Source organism: Peromyscus californicus, unplaced genomic scaffold, assembly GCF_007827085.1.
Source record: "Peromyscus californicus insignis strain IS unplaced genomic scaffold, ASM782708v3 Scaffold_4__1_contigs__length_199733344, whole genome shotgun sequence".
Taxonomy (NCBI): Eukaryota; Metazoa; Chordata; class Mammalia; order Rodentia; family Cricetidae; genus Peromyscus; species Peromyscus californicus.
Window position 1 is genome coordinate 102,626,268 of NW_026294562.1, and position 5,290 is coordinate 102,631,557.

Below are 5,290 nucleotides of genomic sequence, written 5' to 3' on the forward strand. Positions count from 1 at the left end.
CACGGGTTAACCACTGCTACAGATGGGTTCTCTGATTTCATCAGGCAGGATTCTCGGTAGCACTTGAAAGAAGAACCTTTTTCTACAGAGGGCTGGCTCTGAAAGCCCTGCTTTGTCTGTGTCTTCTGTGCTTACACTGATATGTTAATATTACCATCCCCATGAGAACAGAGACCAGACTCAATGGTGCCATGGTGGGTGGAGTCGGGGGGGGGGATCAAAAGTCACACAGTCACATTCACAAGACAGACTTAGTTATACTCCTGAGGTTTCCATAATTGCCCTCCTGAGAAGATCCAATTCAAGTAGCAACGTTTCTTCCTTCTAGCAGCATTATAAGCGTTTTGATCTTGACCAGTTGTGTTGGGAGAGAGAAGGGTGGACTCAACACTATCAGCTGTTCACCAAGCTGTGTTCCCTCGTTCAAAAGTAACAGACATTGGCTGGGATGTGAGTAGCCAGACAGACCTCCTGTGCCAGCTTCCCTTGCAGCCTGTGTGGGCTGATCCCTCCTGAACGGACCTGAGCAAATGAAACACATGCAGCTTTTGCCAAGTGTGCTTACAAGTAAACCTCTGGCCTGGACTGCTGTTCTCTCTTTCTCCTCACTAGGTAGAAATGCTTCAGCCAGAATGACCCTGAGTAATACATGTTAGTTGGAGTCATTGTCCTGGGTCACTGAATGACACGACGCAGCAGAGCCATCAACCCACTTCGGTCACCATCCATGGACCGCACTCTATTGTACCTCCTAATCAAGACTTACTAAATGTCCACTTCCAGAAACATCCACAAACACTTCCTTTTCCTCCTTTTTTGGTACGTGGTGTACATGCTTCTACATGCAGGTACATGTGTACATGTGTGCATGTGTGCATGTGGAAGCCAGAGGGCAGCTTTGACTGATGTCTCTCAGATGCCATCCATCTTATTTTGTGAGACAGGATCTCTCATTGGCTGGGTGCTCTCCCAGTAGGCTACACTGGATGGCCAGTGGGTCCCAGGGATCTACCTGCCTCCACTTCCCCAGTGCTGAGATTGCAAAAGTGTCAGCATGCCAGCCTCTAGTAAAGGTCATCGCCCCGCTGTCCCCTTTCCTCTTTTTGACCTTCATATTAATGTCTGTCCCCTCTGCCTTCTGGTACTTCCCCTCACCCCTGATTTTTGAGAACCCCTGTTCCTGTAGCCAAGGCCAGCTTTGAACCCACTATGTAGCTGAGGATGCCCTTGGACTCCTGATCCTCTTACCTTACCTCCCAAGTGCTGGGATTGCAAGCATGTACCATCCTGCCCAGTTTCCGTCTCATCTCTTAAACGTGAAGGCTCTCTCAAGAGGGAACATTCTGCTCCTGTTTCTCAGTTAGCACTGCTGTGGTGGATGCTCACGTAGTCCTCTGTAAAACCCTTCGCCTGCGGGGAGTGATGCTATCCTTAGCTTAGTGTTGCACCTTCCCCAGACTGGGCCTCAGGCAAATGCAAGCATACTGGGGGGAAGGAAGGGGGTTGAGTACCCCTCTAACCACCAGCAGGCCCAACGTGTATAAAAAGGAGAGCCTCAAAAGGTGGAACCAACTCAGTGGCAACTTCAGAACCTTCTCCAGGAACCAAACTGTAGCTAATTCAACCATGAGCACATCCTGGTTAGCTCGCATTCACGGTGCTCTCCTGCCACAGCTCATGGCTGCCTGCCTTCTCCACAGAACTGTCCTCCACTGACCAGAACCCCCTCGCCTCCTCTTCTGGTCTTCCCATCTTGAGCAGGGTTACTTGCAATGATGGACTGACTAGGGGTACAAAAGGTTCCCTTACCTCAAAGGAGTGTATGTTCTGCTATATAGTGTATGTCCAGTCACAGAGGACAGTTCCCTGCGCATCAGACCAAGGCTGGGCATAACCTGGCACACTTTGTCTGCCTCTTTTCCTTCCCTGTCTACTTCGTTTTTTCTTGCACATCTTCCCTGCCAAGCATTCCTCACCACTAAACATTTGTCTTGGGTGCTCTTTCTAGTAAATTCAACATCACTGGTGTCAAAATTTTGCTCTCATTTTTCCAAATTACTTTCCCATTTAGTTCCAGGGAACTTCGGATCTGGCCTGTGCACACCACAGGCATGACTAAATGGTTTGTTCTGAAGGCACTAGATCAAAAATAAGTGAGCTTTTTTGAAGGTTATAGGATGTACCGGTTGTGTTATATCATCATGGGAATTTAAAAATCTGAATTAAGGAGTATAAGTTCGTAGGCCATTGCCTGATGTATAGCAAATGCCCTTGGGCATTGTTTTACTTATGTATGACAATCTTGCCTGTGTGATGCTCACCGTGAAGTATGCACACAACAAATACCAGCTGGAAAAAATGAGACTGAAACTTTGCTTTGCGAGTCAAGGCTACGTTCTGAGATTTGGCCAGCAGAGGGCAAAACAGAAGCAGACAAAAGTCTGATGGGCTGAGGACTGAGGTCCATCTGACAGAGGGCTGAGAGGAATGCCTTCATCCGAGCATATTAGAATGTTAAATCTGCCGCTTGAAATTCCAGAATTTCTACTACCAACTCTCAGTAGTGAAACACACTGCCCGCCTGTCTTGTGAATTCAGACAAGTTCCTGGTCCTGAGATCCCTACGGTTGCCTCAGTCTCTGAAGCTCCTGTTTGAACCCATGAGCTGTGCCGGGCTTCTCATGATCTCCCCTGTGCTCATAGTAATATAATCTGGGTTTCTGTAACTTGCAAGTAAAGGAATTAGAATTAAGTCTCCTGCTGAGTATAGGTGTGTGCTGAGACCTCTCCACAGATGGGGACAGAGTCACAAAGCCACACAGGGGCAGCTTCTGCTCCTTCTCCCCAATTCCCAAGGACAGTGTGTTTGAAAGTCTCTGCTTCAAGCTCCCCTTGCCTCATTTTCTTCATTCACTCTGCCTGTTTATCCTACATTTCAGAGCTGTGTTCCAGTTCTCCACTTCTCCCATTCTCTAAATCCTGCAGATCAAGTTAATCTCATTTCTCAAAAACACTTCTACCCTTTATTACCTGACCACTCAAAGCTGTATTTGATTGCAGCCCACCATTTACTTGAGTGTTTAGAGTAGATAGCCTCTAGAGTCCCATTGGCTGTAGACTCTAGAATATGCCGTCGTGCCTTATCATATGTCCTTAAGGAAGTCATCCCTTTCCCCTCAAGAAGAGATTTAAAAGAGAGAGAGAGAGCTCAAAACATTGACTCTGATACTTTTGCAGAGATTCAACATAACTGCTCTTTTGAGGCTCCATTCAAGAAACACAGAAGCATTTATCTTATTGTTTCTAAAGATTTATTCATTTTTATTTATGTGTATGGATGTTTGCCTGCACATCTGTCGGTGCATCACGAGCATGCCTGGTGCCCTCAGGGGCCAGAAGAGGGCACTGGATCCCTTAGAACAGGAGTCAGACGGTTGTGAGCCACATGGAGCTGGAAACCAAACCTGTGTCCTCTGCAAGAGCAGCCCAGGCTTTTAACTGAGAAATATTTGATTTTACTGGGAGAAGCAGCTTTCGTGACCTTTATAATGCAAGCATCATATGTTGGTTCTTATAAGTCATGTATCACACACACTGCTGAAATGGAAAGGGAAAATCCACCTATAATCCAAGCCATTGAGATAACTGCTATCCAAAATCCTTTGAGCAGTTGCTGAATACGAGTATGTATGTTTCAGTGGGCCTTCTGGGAAGCACACAGGGATCCTTCAGATTGAAATCAGACACAGCAATGGGTGGTTTCAGTGTGGGGCATGGAGCAAATGGCTGGTGAAGAACTCATTCACCGTGGTATACGAACTAGGTAGAACCATGCGAAAGGACTGATACTCACCTGCTTTTGACCTGCAAACAGCAATTTTATGTGCTTCAGCCTAATGCATGCGAGTGTAAGAGCAGAACTGATAAGCCTATTAGACTTTCAAGTCTACTTCATTATACTAAAGAGAAAAAAAGGACCAAAAAGGGAAGTATCCAGCTGTTTTTACTTAAGGTTTTTAGTGCTGTGATAAGCATCATAACCAAAAGAAACTTGGGGAAGGAAAGGGTTTACTTTATCTTACATCTTTCAGGTCACAGTCCATCACTGAGAGGAGTAAGGGCAGGAACCTGGAGGCAGGAACCGAAGCACAATCGATGGGGGAGTTACCTACTGGCTTCCTCATCCTGTTCAGTTTGCTTTCCTAGGTACCCAGGACCATTGCCCAAGGATGACACGACTCACAGTGGCCTGGGACCTTTCACACCAATCATCAACCTACAGGCTTACCTGCCGGCCAGTCTGATGGGGGCATTTTCTCAGCTGACTTTCCCTCTTCTCAGATGATTCTGTATTGTATCAGGTTAACAAAAATGAGAAACTTCCACCCGGAACAACCAGCTAAAGTTATACACCACTTTAAAAGTAAGATGCTCACTGGTTCTCCCGTTAAACCAATCCTTTTACACACTGTATCATTTAATATGGCCATCTCCTAGGTGTAGTAATAATCCCTTAGAAGCAAATTTCAAGTTAGTATTAGAACATTTCTCACAGAGCAGAAGAAGCTACATCGGAGGTAGTGAAGTCCCTGGGATTGGAGACGTGACTGGAAAGGACGGGGTGACATGTCTGAAGAGGCACATACCCATGTCACTAACGAATATAATGCTCAGGACCCTGCGCTTTGCACAGTTTCTGTCTTAAGATCCTGGAAGTGAGCCGGGCGATGGTGGCACACGCCTTTAATCCCAGCACTCGGGAGGCAGAGGCAGGCGGATCTCTGTGAGTTCGAGGCCAGCCTGGGCTACCAAGTGAGTTCCAGGAAAGATGCAAAGCTACACAGAGAGAAACCCTGTCTTGAAAAACCAAAAAAAAAAAAAAAAGATCCTGGAAGTGCTTGAGCAATACATTAACACAGTGACATGTCTTTGGTAATATTTGTAAAAGTAACGTATTTCTCACTGCCTCCCTGCCCCCCAAGCTCCCTACCAAAACAGGGCTTGTCCAGGCCAGTCTTGAACTCCTGAACTCAAATGATCCTCCCCACTCAGCCTCTTAAGCACTAGGATTACAGGCATGTACTACTAAGCTCCACCTCAAGTTCTTTGGGCCCAGATCTTACCCCATGTGTCATTAAGAAGTCCTAGACAAAAGGACCAGAGTTCCTGGATTCCAGTCGTGGCACCTGTTCTGCTTTGTTGGCAGATGAGGCAAAACCCACATGTGTTAAGTATGTTTAAAGAAATATAAACACAGCCGGGCGGTGGTGGCACACGCCTTTAATAATCC